The sequence below is a fragment of the Podarcis gaigeae genome (genome assembly GCF_964106915.1).
Source record: "Podarcis gaigeae genome assembly, chromosome: Z".
NCBI classification, from domain to species: domain Eukaryota; kingdom Metazoa; phylum Chordata; class Lepidosauria; order Squamata; family Lacertidae; genus Podarcis; species Podarcis gaigeae.
Window position 1 is genome coordinate 1,343,577 of NC_139691.1, and position 17,682 is coordinate 1,361,258.

The following is a 17,682-nucleotide window of genomic DNA, read 5'->3' on the forward strand; positions in this document are numbered from 1 at the left end:
TGGCAAACAGCAATTAAAGACAGACCAGTCCACCCCCTTGCCGAGGTGAAATCCCCTGAATTTTATATTGTTTCAGGTCACCCCAATCTCTAAGCAGTGAGAGACCCCAGGGGTTCCAGCCAATCACCCGGGTTCAGTTCCCTTGGAATGAAGGCCAGCGGACTCTGGTGTCTTTAGGGTATATGATTTTATTTACGCATCTATACAACTTGAGCGTAAGATGGAGGGGCTCACAGCATCAACCCCCCCAAAAAGATCTTGTGTCTCTATTAGTCACAGTTTTGGCTCCAGCACAGAGCAAGCAGGACTCTCTGAGCCCTTCTTCCAGGCTGCTGTTAGCTCAGCTTCCATACACTGCTCCAAAGAATTCTAAAAACTGTAGGTTATTAAGGGTGCCGAGAGTTGTTAGGAAGCTGCTGTTGCCCCCCCCCCCCACTACAATTTTCAGAATAATTTAACATTCAGCCCCTTTTCCAAGGGTACTCTGGGAATTGTAGGCCTATGAATGGGGGAGGTGATGTCTCCTAACACACGTTATATACCAAGAAAAAAGCACACCAACAACTCAGGCCAATGTAAGTTTCAATAGTGGGAGTGGTCCCTACTCACAAATCAATAGTCATTAGTAACAAAAACTAATCCATTCAAAAGTATGTATTCTGACAAGGTTTACAAACTCAAATAGAGATTACAAACTCAAACAGAGATTACAAACTCATAAACCAATAATTCGTTACAAAGATTTTCTCTTTTTCATTCGACAATAATGTTGATCCTTATAATTTATCACTTTGTAATCTCTGTCAGAGTTTGTAATCTCTATTTGAGTTTGTAATCCTGGTCAGAATACATACTTTTGAATGGATTAGTTTTTGTTACTATTGACTATTGATTTGTGAGTAGGGACCACTCCCACTACTGAAACTTACATTGGCCTGAGTTCTTGGTGTGCTTTTTTCTTGGTATATTTAATAACAAGAACTCCAGCTTATTTATCGTCCTAACAAAGGTTAGCACCCTTAACAAACTACAGCTCCCATAATTCTTTGGGAGAAGCCACACCTGTTTAAAGGGGCATCATAGTGCTTTAAATACATGGTATGAGTGTGACCCTGGGTGCACAGGTACATATGTATGCAAATCTAGAAATAATTATGGCAGTACATCTCACCACATCGGGGAAACGTCTAACAAGGTGCAGCCTGCCTGCTTGCTCCTCCTGTTTCCTAAGCCCCTTCCTGCTCTCTCTCTCTCCTTTAAACCACTGACTAGTTCCCAAACTTTTTCAGGCCCCCAACCCCTTGGTCTCATAAACTCATCTCCAGTGCCCCCTACCCTATCCATTGTTGTTGTTGTTGTTGTTGTTGTTTGGTCGTTTAGTCGTGTCCGACTCTTGGTGACCCCCTGGACCAGAGCACGCCAGGCCCTCCTGTCTTCCAGTGCCTCCCACAGTTTGGTCAAACTCTTGCTGGTAGCTTCCAGAACACCGTCCAACCATCTCGTCCTCTGTCGTCCCCTTCTCCTTGCGCCCTCAAACCTATCCTAAAAAAAGCATTATTCAGAAGATCGGTTTGCACAACCCACTAAGGAAAATAACGCAATAAAATTCAAAACAGCAACAACAATTAATTGCACATCTATTCAAAATCCAATTACTGTACAGTGGTACCTCGGGTTACATACGCTTCAGGTTACATATGCTTCAGGTTACATACGCTTCAGGTTACATACGCTTCAGGTTACAGACTCCACTAACCCAGAAATAATACCTCGGGTTAAGAACTTTGCTTCAGGATGAGAACAGAAATCATTCTCCGGCGGCAGCAGGAGGCCCCATTAGCTAAAGTGGTGCTTCAGGTTAAGAACAGTTTCAGGTTAAGAACGGACCTCCGGAACGAATTAACTACTTAACCCGAGGTACCACTTTAAAACTATTTGGTTTAATTAATTCAACAAAACTGATGAACCTGATACCATTTACGTGTCCAGTGCTCCCCAGTTGCACCCCTGGTAATCCCATCGCACCCCAGGGGGTGGTAAGACCCACTGTGAGAGCCCAAGCTTTAAACTGAACTTGTACCAGATCATAGGTAGGCAAACTAAGGCCCGGGGGCCGGATCTGGCCCAATCGCCTTCTAAATCCGGCCTGCAGTGGGTCCAGAAATCAGCGTGCTTTTACATGAATAGAATGTGTCCTTTTCTTCAAAATGCATCTCTGGGTTATTTGTGGGACATAGGTATTAATTCTTCCCCCGCTTTCTCCAATATATATTCTGGCCCCCCACAAGGTCTGAGGGACAGTGGACCAGCCCCCTGCTGAAAAGGTTTGCTGACCCCTGAACCAGATGGTCCTCCAAAGAGAGGACTGTCTTCTGTAAAGCAGGGAGCATGGTCGCCCTAAGCAGACCAGGTGGAGAGCACCAACTCAGCTCCAACATACGGAGGCACCAAGAGCCTAGTGACAGCTTTAAGGCTGGTTTATTCTGCGGGTGCCATTACAAGGGGGGAAGCACGTTTGACCCGCTGAAGCCACGCGGAGCCACTGCAGCCACGCGGGTCCCCAACCGTTCTCAGTGGCCCCATTACCAAGGCCGGGCTATTTGGAATCCAGCACAACAAATTCCAGCTGTCTCCAGCCGAAGTGGCCTGCTCTCTGGGGACCCACAACCCTCCTGCATCAATATAATACTTGAATCACACTTGTATATCACATTAGCACTCCTGCCTCCTATTTTCATCTCGATCCCCCAACATTTACTCCTGGCTCTAAATTGTTCTTTATAAAAGGGTCTGCAGGGACCTTGTTATTTTTATGACTGCAATAAGCCAGCTCCACAGTCAGGGCAAGGGCGGGGGAGGAGGGGGGCAGCTCCAAAAGGCGGAGAGAGCCCAAAAGTCAGCTCCAGAGATGGAGGGGGGTCTCGCCAAAGATGGGGAGAAAGTGGTGTCCATCCAGGAAGCGGGCCTGAGCGTTGCTGACCTTTGAGAAAAGAGAAACTCTCTGGTGGTGGTGATGGGGTTTCAGTAAATCTGGGACTATTCTCGGCAACATATTTAGCTGTATGATTAATCTGGCTTCAGTCTGGGAAATTAGCAGGAAATAAAAGGGGGGGGGTGGAAGTGCCCCAAGAGTTCTCAATGTTTCTTTTTAGATCTCACAAGGCAGCGATTGATGTGCCCATTGCACTGGGCCTTCCTAATATTTCATTGCCCATCTTGTTTGATTTTGGTTCAAAGAGCTCATTATCTAGAAGTATTATTCCTCCTCCTTCCAACCACCAGTCTACCCGCCCCCCTGCCCAAAATAAAACCCTGACCCAGAAAGGAGTGTTGGGGAGAGAAGGTTATGTACCTAGTGCTGAATGCAGAAATACCAAGTGCTTGGCTAATTATTATTTCACTGAGGTTTGGTTGCTGAAAAGCTGAATCAGAAGCCCTGCTCGTTATCAGTTGTAAAACATAATTTCCACAGCTCCATTAATTAGCTACCGAGAAGAAAGAGAAGAGGAAAGGAGAGGGACATAAAGAATTCATCATTGCAAGAAATTCTTTTTGCTCAGAGAGGAGATGTGATCTCGGAAGGTGAGGGATTGGTGGCCTCTGTAGGCCTACAGAAAAGCAAACAGTCTGGCCGGCTGATGAAAAGCACAACAGTACTCTTGGGCACGTGCAGAGTGCCTTTCCTCACCACTGGAAAGGGTTTGTGTGTGTCTCTTGGCAAACATTTCAGAAGCAGCAAAATTCTTTGGCAATTGCCTCAGGAAAGCTTGGAAATGTAAGACACCTGCACAACTGAAATAGTTTCTGCATGTGCTTCATGGAAACTCTTTATCAAAGGAAATGTTTGACACTTCCCTACTAGTGTTCTCCATTGCCTCTGTGAGGGACAGATTTGATTAGACACAGAGGAGCATGACACCCCTCCTGCATTGCCGGGGGTGGACTGGATGACCCTCAGAGTCCCTTCCAATTCTGTCGTTCATCACTTTACTCCCGCTTGGCCGGGATAGCCTGTGTGGTGGCTCAAGGGAGAAGATGCAGCAACAGTAATAAAAAATGGTGCTGAGAGACAGCTGGGAGGCGAGTGACATCCGAGAGCAGGATTGCTGGGTGCGGAGAAAATTGGTGGGTCCCTCTCCTCCCAGAGGTATTTTTCCTCCCCCCTTGAAAGCACCTCTTTTGACGAGAAAATTGAGACGGAAGATAAGAGCATAGGAAGAGGCTGCAGGATCAGGCCAAAGGGGGCCCACCCAGTCCCTCATCCAATTCTGCATGGTCAGGGGAAAAACAATGCTGTCCAGGGTTGCAAAGACTGCGGAGAGAATAATTGGGTGCCCTCTTCCCACCTTGGATCAAATCTACGCTTCCAGGTGCCATAAGAAAGATGCAGAGATAGTGCAGGATAGTGCCCACCCCAGAAATGATCTCTTCCAGCTTCTGCCTTCTGGGTTATAAAGACTAGGACTAGCCGCCTGAGAAACAGTTTCTACCCAAGTGCAATTTTGGTTTTAAACGCCGTGTAAGGCAGTCTCTATGGGAGTATACTGTACAGTGGTACCTCTGGTAAGTACTTAATTCGTTCCGGAAGTCCATTCTTAACCTGAAACTGTTCTTAACCTGAAGCACCACTTTAGCTAATAGTGCCCATTTCCATTGGGGCGCTAAGCCTCGAACAACACACCTGAATAATCCAAAGGTTGGTGTAAGTCAAGAAGCTGCTGACTCCAGGTGGACTCCCTGAACCCACTGTGGCTTCTGGGGAGTGAAACCAGATGCAAAAGCAGCTCCTTGACTTCGTTCAGCAAATAATTTGCGTTTATAATTTGATTTGATAATGCCATGTATTTTTATTGGGTGCTCTTGTTCTGTTTGTAGGATGTTGGATTCGACTGTGGTCTGCTTTTCATACAAAAGAGGGAGAAATTTTTATTCAGTTTGCATTGAAAGGTAGGTCTACCTAAATCACACTTTCTGAAACAATGCGAGGACCAAAAACACAGCCATCCTTCAAAATCCACCCCTCCCCCATTTTGCAATGCTGCTATCCAGCTAAGCAAAGTGTACAAAGGTCCATGTGCAATAAATGTACATATAAATGCATATATTAGCAGGAACATACATTCAAAAACGCATAATATTAGGGGAAATCAGTTCAGAAAATTTGGTACATTAGGCAAAGTGACTTGCAAAAGTGCTTGCTTTAGGAGAAATTCATGCTAAAGCTCTGATGGCATTAAAAAAAACAACATCACAGATCACTGCAGAAATGTGCAGAACTGAGGTTTAAGGTAGGAAAAATGAGAAACTGAAATTGTTATTGTTGTGAGCTTCTTTCACCTCAACACTGTTGTTGGGAAAGCAGGAAACCCACATTACAACCAATCCAATTGAACTGGAACAGGAACTGACAGATTTCTCTGTCCTTGATGTTTATTTACTTCTTTTAATGGACGTGCCATAGGTCTTCTTTGGGTGTTTTTGGTGAGATGTAAATCCCCATAGAACCAGAACGGCATAGGGACCCATGCCTTCCCTGGTTCTTTGTCTAGACAAAAAAATCTCTCTCTCTCTCTCTCTCTCTCTCTCTCTCTCTCTCTCTCTCTGTGTGTGTGTGTGTGTGTGTATCTCTGCTGGTGTTCAACACATTGCCTGATTCTGTGTGCACAGAAGCTGAGTTTTGTTTTTTGATTCCCAGAGCACAGAATAGGGATATTAAAGAAGACATCCATTTGTCTGCCTTTATCCCATTTCCTCCTCTCCTGATTCTGTGACATGGGATGTGGGAATCAGCTTCTCCGAAAGGCTCCACCATAGAACTTGCCTTCCAACAAAAAGAAAAACACACACCAATAAATAAATTTTATAAAGGGGCAAGATTAGATGCGCATGCACAAAACATTTTTTTTAAAAAATATCAAGACTCCTTGCACCCCATTTCCCCTTTCTTCCTGTCCCGGACGCCCCATGCCCTCTGCCTGCCCCTCAGGTCCAGCATGTCACAGGGGGCTGGGCCTCTGCAGCCCCCTCTCCTCCCCCCCCTCCAGCCCAAGAGAGGAGGCTGGTGGAGGCGGCCAGGGAGAGGGAACAGGGTGCTGCTCCCTTGCAGCCACAGCTGCCTCTCGGGACAAGTGCCGCTCATCCACTGCACCGCTGGGGGAAACAGGTACATTTCAGGATCAAATCAGAACCCGGGGTGGCTTTTGTAATCCCAGGAAAATGGAGAATATGCATAGAGTCCACAGTGTTTAGCTGTGTCATGAAGTTTTGTTTTGAATGTGGAGTTCGTCTTCTGGGGAATTGATTAGTCTCTTGCTGAGTGGGTTGGGAAGAGCATCCCCACCCCCAAAACGATTCAGTATCAGATGCTCTGTTTTTAGCTTGGTGATTTGTGTTTTAATGGTTGGGCCATTGTTATTTTAACATTTGTCTTTATCTACATGGACCACTTCCTGCCAACCTAGCATTTCAAAAGCACGTCAAAGTGCAAGTAGATAAATAGGTACCACTCCAGTGGGAAGGTAAACGGCGTTTCCGTGCGCTGCTCCGGTTCGCCAGAAGCGGCTTAGTCATGCTGGCCACATGACCCAGAACCTGTACACCGGCTCCCTCAGCCAATAAAGCGAGATGAGCGCCGCAACCCCAGAGTCGTCCATGACTGGACCTAATGGTCAGGGGTCCCTTTACCTTTACCTCACATAGACCACTTTGAGAAACTCCCCCTGTGGAATGGAAAAGTGAGGTATTATTTTTTCAGAGAGATAGAAATGAGCATATAATCCTTATTAATACTTATGTTCTTATTCCTCATTTTGATTCTAGTCTCATGCTATACAGTGGTACCTTGGGTTAAATATGCTTCAGGTTACATACGCTTCAGGTTACAGACTCCGCTAACCCAGAAATATTACCTCGGGTTAAGAACTTTGCTTCAGGATGAGAACAGAAATTGGTCTCTGGCGGTGCGGCGGCAGCAGGAGGCCCCATTAGCTAAAGTGGTGCTTCAGGTTAAGAACAGTTTCAGGTTAAGAACAGACCTCTGGAACGAATTAAGTTCTTAACCTGAGGTACTCCCCCTGGCAGCTCTGCCCAGAACACACGCCCACTGAGCCTGGTTGCCTTGGAAGGAGTCACTCCGCCCATCACCACCATCTCTGTCCTCCTCTTCAGACCAAGGAGGAAGGCCGGTCCTGCCGCCGCAGCCTCTCCCAGCCCTCGCTCCTTGATTGAGCTGCCTTTCATCTTGAAAGGCCTCTTGGTGCGCCTCCCTTTCCCGCTTGCTCCTGCACAGCAATTCTCTTCCTCTCACCGGCTCCCCATTTTTAGACAGTAACCTGTGATGTGGGACGCTGTCAAGGACCCTCTTGAAGTTCCAAGCCCCTCTGTGGCTGCCACTTCGCCTCTTGCCTACGCCGACAAGGAATGCATGTTCTGAAGGAGAAGATTGAGGGAGCGGGGGAGGGAGAAGACATTTCCAAAAGTTAGTGAAGCAGAAAAGTTCCTTTCCGGAAAGCACTCTGGCTACCTTTGGTCAAGCTGTGCTTTTCTCCACACGCCACCTTTAATCTATTAAAACATTTTCTAAGACTTCCCTTCACCTGAAGGCAAAGTGAACTTGCCAGCAAGACCCCGCTACAAGGCTGGGTCGCTCCTCAAATAATGGCAGGAGGTTGGCCGCCTTCCACCTTTGAGGAATCTCCGGTGAAACGTGCCAGCTTTGTGAAGTTGCCTTTCTAATTTGGAGCTGCAGTTCCTTTAACCTTTTAATAAGAGAGACGGAGCGGAGGAGGGAGGGGCCAGCCTTCTGCTTTGTCTCTTCCCGCTCTGCCCGGCTGCAAGCAGAATTTTCTGCACTGCCCTTTGAGGAAAAAGGCCTCCTTCCCCACCTTTATACTTAGCAACTTTGGTGTCAAGCTGAACCACTTCTGTGAAAAGGGTTCTCCCTGCTGAAACTCCCATCCGCCTCATCAGCATTTCTGTTCTCAGGTTCGGTGTGGAAATGAAATTGCAAACTCTGGTCTCTGGCCGTCTCTCTCCTGGCTGTCAGAACCCCAAATACCACCAAATCCTGCTCTGTGCTTCTACTTAAAAGCCGCCCCACAATTATCAAGGAGTCCCATATATTCTGCCTGCGTGCAGTCGTTCCCACAACGTTATCCTGTGGCTGGATTCATGGCCTCTGCCGAGAAACAGCAGTAAAACTGTCTGGAGTTTGCCATTTTACACCTGCCTGTTCGCTCTCGAGAGTCTCTGGAGTAGCTGTGTGAACTTCAGCCTCACAGTCTCCTTCCTTCCTGTTTGCCCCCAAGGTGCTGGTGGGGAAATCACTCACCCAGCCATGGTGGTGGCAGCGGTGACAGCTCTTGCATCCCAAACAAAGCTAGGACCATTAAGCTGGCCTTACAACATGGGATCCTCGCCATCACTGTTTTTTGGATTATTGCAAAGAGCCAGCCAACATATTTAAAGTAGCCTCACATTTAGAGCAGCCTTAGTTAAAACATATCACAGTGGGTGGTGTTTTATGTCACCTCCTTTGCACATCTGCACTTCCACATCATGCTGAAGGAGCTGCAAGTTTTTCACTGGGAAAGATTAAGGTCCAGGTAACATGAAAGTCAAGACAGCGGTTTCGTGGCACAGCCAAGGGGAATCTGATGGAGGAAATGGGGTCAGGAGGAGCGGAGAGGTCAGCCTTGACCAGCATTGCTAACCATAAGGCCAGTCAGGTGGCTGGGAGGAGCATCAGTACTGCGGAGGGAATGATGAGCCAGACTCCTAAAGGGGCACAGCTGTTAGAAATGCCAGCGTAAAGAGGCAGCAGTGACGCCACACAATCAGCACAATCCTGAAGAACCAAGGTCTTGGCAATATATATATGCAAGGCTCAGCCGCTCCAGGCCAAAGTTACCAAATGGCTGCATTCACACATAACACTAACCTGTGGTTTGTATTAACTATGACTTGTTCCAGAAGTTGTCTTGCAGATGAGCAAACTGTTAGCTGTGTCTGGAATAAAGCAGATCAGGTGGGAAAGTTTCACTGAGGGAAAACTGAAGAAGAACGAGATGCTGTATGTGGGAGTTTTGTCTTATTCACAGGCCTACACAGGGGTGCAACTCATTCAGAACCACTTTTCCCTCCCCCAAGTGTCAAATTTCAGCCGTCTTCCTCACGGACAGCCAACTCCCACCTGACTAGAACCTTCATGTCTTGTCCCTCCATAGCTTGGCTTCTTTTCAAGTTGCTTTGTGCCTCTGTGGTTTGGTGAGCCTCTGAGGTGGGGTGCACAAACAAACCTTGTTTGAGCAAGGATGTTGGGTACGGGCATAGCACCAGACCATAGTTATCAAAGAATGCCATCATTCAGAAGTGAACAACAGGCCATGGCTTCACATTGTGGTCTGTTGCCAGAAAACAAACCATGGTTGGTCTGAAGTCAGACGGGTGGTCAAACAAACTACAGTGGCTCAGCATTATGTACAAACTAGCCCAGTGAAAGGGAGTTGAAACTGGACCAAGTGGACAGAAGACAGGAGGAGCAAAGGAGCTGTGTTGTGGCCCAGGGAAGTGAAACAAAGCAGCAGCGTCCAAGAGGACAATTCCTACCCCTGGATGGGGAGACAGGGAGAATAGGTAGGCCAAGAGCTGGACACGTTCTCGTCCTTCTCCTCCACTGCAGAACCCAGAACATCAGGGTGTATTTACCATCCGCCCCAGAACGAAGCAGAAAATTAAAGCCCTCCCCACTGTGTTCCTTGGTAGCATTGCAGGCCAAAGCTGGCGGACCAACCTTCTTCAAGACGGTGGCACCCCCGTTTCAGACTGCTCTTCTCCCCCTCTGTTTTGAAATATGAGTGGACAAGACAGGATCATTTCATTGTTAGTGCAGCTAATGCAGCTCATTAGATTTGTTTTAAACTCTGGGAAGCAAATGAATATCTAATGAGATTTCCCCCCCAGGTGTAATTAGTGACAAAGCATCGCACGTTTCTCTAAATATACCCCCCATTTCTCCTTCTCTCCGCCTTCCCCCCCTACACTTAACTGAGTGCAGGAGACCTGGAAGCTGCACTTCCATTTAATGAACTGAACAAAGCAGATTGGAAACTAAGAATATTTTAATTATGTTTATTTAGCCTTCAGCAAAGGATCAGAGAGATTGGTCCAATCAAATTAATTTCAAAAATGTGCCCTTATAAAGTTGTCCAGCTACTGGAGATGTCCGCATGGATCATTTGTGGCAGGCTGTGCCCTGAACGGACAGTCAGTTGGCTAAACAATGCGATAGCCAGGATATAAGGCCTTGTTTAAAGAGCAGAAAGACAGGAAGGAGACCCAGCGATAGATTTTTATTCCTCCAACAGAAAGCGAAAATGGTGTTCACAATTCCCATAATGATAGATAGCAGTGTCTTTGTGTGTTGAGATGACGTGATCAGCGTTGATACAGAAGGGTCTTCTTTAAATTTGGCCAAAGGTGAGGGTTACACCAGCATATATATTTTTCATTAATTTATGTTATAAAACTTTTACACTGCATTGTAAAAAAAACAAAAGCCTCAAAAGCTTCAAAGCAGTTTACAAAGAGAACAGTAAGAACAGTAAAAACAACACTAAAACAATCAAAAGATAAAATTATCAGTAAACTAAAATCCACATTAAAACATACACTTAAATGAGAACATGATGCCAATAGGCAGGGAGTTCCAGAGGGCAGGTGCTGCCACACCAAGAGATGGAGTTCTCAGACCTACATCAGGGGAATTATGTGGCATGTGCAGTGGTGCCACTGCTGTGTCTGGAAACATCCAGGGATTGGTGCAAGCACAGCTGGAGGCGTGGAATGGCTCTCATTGAAACTGCTTAGCATGGATGGGGAACTGGGGAACCTCCAACCCTGCAAAAATCTATCTTCCCTGCAAAAGTCAATGATTTCCTAGAAATGAAAACATCTTGGGCTTTAAACAGTGTTAGTCCAGCTCAGTTAATTGAAGTTAATGGCTATAACTGATTTAGGCCCTTGAGCTTCAGCCGGATGATAATAATAATAATAATAATAATAATAATAATAAATAATTTTTTTATTAATACCCCCGGTGGATGCTTACAACAAGCTCAACTCTCTAGGTGCTAATCTTTATTATGGATGGGGGAGAAACTGGATTCAGTCCACATTTAAAGGTGAGCCCATCTAATTCACACAACTCTAATCAATATATAAACCAAAACGCAGCTGTTCTTTGAAATTTGCACTTTTCTGAATGTTGCAATGCAGTTCACCAACTAAATAATGTGCAGAAAAGTGCATGTACCAGGGAATTACATACACAAAGTTCATTATATTAAGAACACTGCTTTCCAAAAATGTTTATATTAAAGAAAATTGCGCATAAATGTATGTGCAATAGAATCATAGAGCTGTAGAGTTGGGACCCTGAGGATCATGTAGCCCAACCACGAATATGCAGCTGTTCAAGATGGAGATGTAACTTTCAACCTTGCCATCATCAGCACCGTGCTCTAACCAACTGAGCTATTCAGACTAGAGGATCACTTAGGAGAAAATGATGGAGAAAATTCACATTTCATAGGAAAACGTCAGCAGGCTAGAGCAGGACCTCAAGGTTTGTAAAACTACAAGCAAATATATTATTATTATAGGGTTGCCATACAAAAAGTAAAAACCAGGACACAACAAAAAAAAAAGAATTATTCAAAACCACCAAAACCACAAATTTTTGATTGGCTTGCCTAAGATCCAGGACGAAGCACCGCCTTTCAAAAATTCCCGCCGTCAAGTCCACCTTTCAAATCCCAGTAATGGGTGGGAGAATCTGGATATATGGCAGCCTTAATTATTATTATTTTAGCAGGGGGAGGAATGACAGCCTAGTGAGGAATGAGCATGCTCAGTGGGCATGGAATGCTTACTGGCTGTTAGAGAAGGGGAGGGTGCAAGACTAGGGCGGATATAGTTGGCTGGTTGGAACCCTGAGCAAGAGCTGTTCAGGCTGCAACATTTTATTGCAGGCCCCACGTGTTATGATAGATGCAGAAGGAGGCCACCCTCCAAATGCAATACTTAAACCATGTGGTATTTGACTGGCCTCTGCCTGACCCAGCAGGGCTCATCTTTTGTAAAAGAGAAGGACTTATTCAGCTACCATTGCCACGTGCCTCTGTGGAAATGAAGCTCCCAGAAGAAAAGCTGAAAAATTGTTGTTGTTTAGTCGTTTAGTCGTGTCCGACTCTTCGTGACCCCCTGGACCAGAGCACGCCAGGCACTCCTGTCTTCCACTGCCTCCCGCAGTTTGGTCAGACTCATGTTGGTAGCCTCGAGAACACTGTCCCACCATCTCGTCCTCTGTTGTCCCCTTCTCCTTGTGCCCTCCATCTTTCCCAACATCAGGGTCTTTTCCAGGGAGTCTTCTCCTGAGGTGGCCAAAGTCTTGGAGCCTCAGCTTCAGGATCTGTCCTTCCAGGGAGCACTCGGGGCTGATTTCTTTCAGAATGGATAGCTTTGATCTTCTTGCAGTCCGTGGGACTCTCAAGAGTCTCCTCCAGCACCAGAATTCAAAAGCATCAATTCTTCGGCAATCAGCTGAAAATAAGCTCCCTCAAAAGCCTGCTGGAGATGTCCCTTTCATATCACTAAATGTAAGAACCATTTTTTTTTTTTAAAAAAAGAAGTTTTTCTGGAATTTTTCCACCACATCAGCAATTGAACAAAAATAGACTTTGTAAGGATAGCAGTTGGGAGTCAGCAGAAATCTTCAGTCTCCTTAACCACAAAGTCCTTCCTGGAAGATGTCCGGGGCAAATTGTCTTTCGGAAAGAGCTGATGGCCAGGCTGGTGTCGCAACCTGCATCTGTCCTGCACCCCCACCTCTTGGTTTGCTACTGCAAGAGGATTTTTGAAAAAACAAAACCCTCCAAGGGCCTTTCTGTACCAAAAAATGTCACTCCTATGCTGAGTAACGGATAGGAGAGTTAAAAGGGCATCTTCCTTCCCTCCCCCCCCTTTCCAGATCCAGAAACGTGTCTTGGAATCCCTCTTTCCCCTATGGATTGGGTCTCCTGCCCACCCACCCACCCACCCCATGTCTAGAGAGTCACATTGCATCCTCCTCTGACAAGTCCCTATGTGCAAATTGCCTGCCCCCTCCCTCCAGAGTTCCACTAAAAGGAGAGCTAATTAATTCTGACCATCCCTAATGGTCTTCTAGGTCAAAAAGAAAATGGAGATTCAACTGCACTAATTTGATCTCTAATGTCTTCGTCCCCCGCATTCTCTGCCCGATTAACTTCTTGAAATTTAGTTTCGATAAGTGGAGGCAAGCAGGGCAGAAACTTCCAAAGAGATTTTCTTCATGAGCAGCGGACGGACGGAGCCTCTTTGGACCTGCAGGGAGAGAGCAACCTTAATTCAGTTCCTCAGCAGCCTTGACGGATGTGGTCGCCTGGGCACAATCTGGGTCACTCTGAAGGCCCAGAAGATTTTGATATGTACGGGCGGAGAGATATGAAACGAGGAAGAAGTTGGTCGCGTTTTAGTAGCGCAGCAGCAGCAGCGGCAACTAATGATGTGGAAAACACTTAACAGGAGTACCATGAAATGAAGCGAAATGTAAGAACAGGAGCAAAACAAAGTCAAGCAAGGGGTCGATCAGTTCGCTTTGCTGGGGGCTGCCAGCCAGTGGCGTAGCGTGGGTTGTCAGCACCCGGGGCAAGGCAAGTAATTTGCGCCCCCTAACCCGTGGATTTGCGCCCCCTAACCCTAACCCCCAGATGTTGCGCCCGGTGTGGCCGGCCCCCCTGCACCCCCCACGCTACGCCACTGCTGCCAGCTGCCGACCAACCCACCGCCAGGGGCACTGTAATAGCTACCTCCGTGGCCCTGCTGTTGGTGTGACCAGGGTGAGCCCTCTCCAAAAGGAAGCAGGGAGGTTTTTGCCAACTGCAGCTCCAGGGACAAAGGGAATTTCCTGCTCTGGGGGCCTGGGGAGGGGGCGAGAGGGTGTGTCCCACTTGGCAAGCTGAGTGGAGAGACACCAGGCCGGGCAGAGGAAGCCAGCTTGCTCCCACCCAAGTCTCTGCCGCCCGGTGCTTAGCCAGCGCAAAGCATTCTCCCCAGCCAAGGTCTGTTCGACAGGGCCCTTTGACCAGCTCATTGTTCCCTTGCCAAAGGGCCACACGCAGGAGGGGAGAGACAATGGGGCAGCCCTTGCATTCACCCAGAGAGATTGGGGGCGGACCGGGGGGGGGGGGGAGAGAGCAAGCCTAGAAAGTGTTTGCTGCTCTGAGAGAGCCTTTTCAAACCCCTTCTTGGCGGACGCAGAGTGACAGTTGAATTGCAGCCCCACTTCCCCGAGAGAGCCAGATACTCCCCTCAGCCACTTTCGCCAAGAGCGACACCCCCCCCCCCCCGTTGCATTCACACAGCTCCCAACGCAGCTGCAGTTGTTGGGAGGTCTTGCCATTGTCTTGCCCAAGAAGAAAGGTTCCCCACTCCCTCCAGTTCTGCTCCCCCACCCAAAACCTTGCAGACCTCTATTGCTGACCAGAAGATGCAAGATGAATGGAAACGTTAGCCAGAGACGTTGGGAAAGTGTGAAGAGGGGACCTCTAGGGCTCTGTACCCTGGGCTCACCCTTTTCACAGCTGGAGGGGCAGGGGTGGGGGCAGGGGTGGGGGCAGGAGGAGGGCAGCTTGAGGAACCAAAGACCTTGAATGTGGAGAGGAGGGGAAAGTTAGCAAGGACACAAGCTGCATGGGGTTAGGAGGGGGACACTGGGAAAAAGAACCAGAGAATCATAGAATCGAGGAGTTGGAAGGAACCTCAAGGATCATCTAGTCCAACCCCCCTGCAAAGCAATAATCCCAACTAAAGCATCCATGACAGGTGGCCCCCCCTTTACCCCTGCTTCACAACCTCCAAGGAAGGGGAGTCTACTATCCTGCCATTTAGGAAGCCAGGGCCAAAATTACAGATGCAGCTAGAGATATGGGCACATGTAATAATAATAATAGGGACGCGGGTGGCACTGTGGGTAAAACCTCAGCGCCTAGGACTTGCCGATCACATGGTTGGCGGTTTGAATCCCCGTGGTGGGGTGCGCTCCCATCGCTCGGTCCCAGCGCCTGCCAACCTAGCAGTTCGAAAGCACCTCCGGGTGCAAGTAGATAAATAGGGACCGCTTACCAGTGGGAAGGTAAACGGCGTTCCGTGTGCTGCGCTGGCTTGCCAGATGCAGCTTGTCACGCTGGCCACGTGACCCGGAAGTGTCTGCGGACAGCGCTGGCTCCCAGCCTATAGAGTGAGATGAGCGCACAACCCTAGAGTCTGGCAAGACTGGCCCGAACGGGCAGGCGTACCTTTACCTTTTATAATAATAATAATAATTTATTATTTATACCCCGCTCATCTGGCTGGGTTTCCCCAGCCACTCTGGGTGGCTTCCAACAGAACAATAACCTGTTAAACATTAAAAGCTTCCCTAAACAGGGCTGCCTTCAGATGTTTTCTAAAAGTTTGGTAGTTGTTGTTCTCTTTGACATCTGGTGGGAGGGCGTTCCACAGGGCGGGAGCCACTACCGAGAAGGCCCTCTGCCTGGTTCCCTGTAACTTGGCTTCTCGCAGTGAGGGAACTGCCAGAAGCCCCTCGGAGCTGGACCTCAGTGTCCGGGCAGAATGATGGAGGTGGAGACACTCCTTCAGGTATACAGGAGCAAGGCCGTTTAGGGCTTTAAAGGTCAGCACCAACTTTGAATTGTGCTCGGAAATGTAACACAGGCGTCCACACTGGCTGCCCACTTAACTACTGAGCCAGGTCCAAAGTTCTTGTACTTATTCACAAATCTCTATGCAATTGAGGTCCACGGAACCGCCAAGACTGGGCTGCCCGAACTCTTACATTCCAGCTCCACCACTGAGATCATGTGCAGGAGTGTCACTGTCTGCTCCTCAAGTTGGTGAGGCTCATTTGATAACAAGAATAAACCAGACTGTAGTGTCATTGGGCTAGTCCTGTGGAACACTCTGCCACTAGAGAGTCAGCCTTCTGCGTCAATGCCAGCTGAAAAAAAATTCCACCAAGCTTATGCAGGCAATTATAAACACATCCTTCCGCAACATTTTATAGCTGATTATTGCTTTTAACTTTTCAGTTGTTTTCATTGTATGGTTTTATGTTTTTATTGCTGTAAACCACTTAATTTTTTGTAATGGCACTTTTTAAAATAAATAAATAAATGTATAATAAATACAGTTTGGCCTGTAACTATGTTTAGAAAGTGAACACTGGTAAGTAGTGGTGAAAAAGGAACCTTTTATCATATGTGATAGATGTAGGGGAACCTTCAAATTTGGGATAGAAATATTTTGTGAACCGGGAAAAGTTTCCAATCGGATGATTCAACCAAACCCTCAGATATCATCACTGCTGTTGGTTTTTAATGACTCACCTCAACAAATACTTTTTTAAAATTTAGTAATAAGGGCACTGGGCCCAACCCCCAGAGGCACCTCCAGTTAAGGCTGGGAAATAATCCGAAACCCCAGGGGGACTGCTGAAAGTCAGGGTAGTATAGGAAGCCCCGAGACAGCTATTAGGCAGACCTGTGGCCTGACTCTCTGCAAGGCAGCTTCCCATGTGCTTAAGGGAAATGCAGGCAGATGGCGCCGCACAAGAGGGTTTCTGTTTGAGCAAGAAAGAGAACTGGGGTCACCTCAGTCGGCCTTTGCACACATGTGTACATTTGCTGCATAAATGTATTCCTGTCACTACTGATTTTAAGCCTGTGGTGTGTATACAGCGGTACCTCTGGTTGCGAACGGGATCCGTTCCGGAGGTCCGTTTGCAACATGAAAAGCCCGCAACCTGAAGTGCCGTATCTGCACAGGTGTGCAGCGCGATTTGGCACTTCTGCGCATGCGCAAGTGGTGAAACCCGGAAGTAACCCTTTCCAGTACTTCTGGGTCACCGCGGACGCAACCTGAAAGAACGTAACATGAGGCAAACGTAACATGAGGTATGACTGTACAACCAATGAACTCAGACCCTTCAATCGTCCCTATTTTCCAGGGCTGTCCCTGATGTAGAGAAGCTGTACTGGTTTCTGATTTGATCCCGGAATGTCCCACTTTCCCCTAGGATGTCCCCATTTTCCTTGGAGAAATGTTGGAGGGTATGGAGTTATCCGACCCCCAAGACATCTGAAGGCAATCTTGTACGGGGAAGTTTTTTTTAATGTTTTGTTGTGGTTTTTTATATGTTTTTATATGTTGGAAGACAGCATCTTAAAAAGTAGAGACATCACCTTGCCAACAAAGGTCCATATAGTAAAATCTATGGTTTTCCCAGTAGTGATGTATGGAAGTGAGAGCTGGACCATCAAGAAGGCTGATCGCCGAAGAATGGATGCTTTTGAATTCTAGTACTGGAGGAGACTCTTGAGAGTCCCATGGACTGCAAGAAGATCAAACCTCTCCATTCTGAGGGAAATCAGCCCTGAGTGCTCACTGGAAGGACAGATCCTGAAGCTGAGGCTCCAAGACTTTGGCCACCTCATGAGAAGAGAAGACTCCCTGGAAAAGACCCTGATGTTGGGAAAGATGGAGGGCACAAGGAGAAGGGGATGACAGAGGACGAGATGGTGGGACAGTGTTCTTGAAGCTACCAGC

General features: G+C 47.4%; 1 long non-coding RNA gene across 1 annotated transcript in view; it reads right to left on the bottom strand.

The window, feature by feature from the left end:
• Window positions 1-7,286: 7,286 nt before the first annotated feature.
• Window positions 7,287-17,682, bottom strand: part of LOC310836552 — a 33,801-nt gene continuing 23,405 nt past the window's right edge. Inside the window, exons 3-4 of the long non-coding RNA XR_014560138.1 lie at window positions 8,939-9,006; window positions 7,287-7,428 (exon numbers count right to left, since the gene is read on the bottom strand). This is a non-coding gene — a long non-coding RNA (uncharacterized lncRNA). The remainder of the gene's footprint in view (window positions 7,429-8,938; window positions 9,007-17,682) is intronic.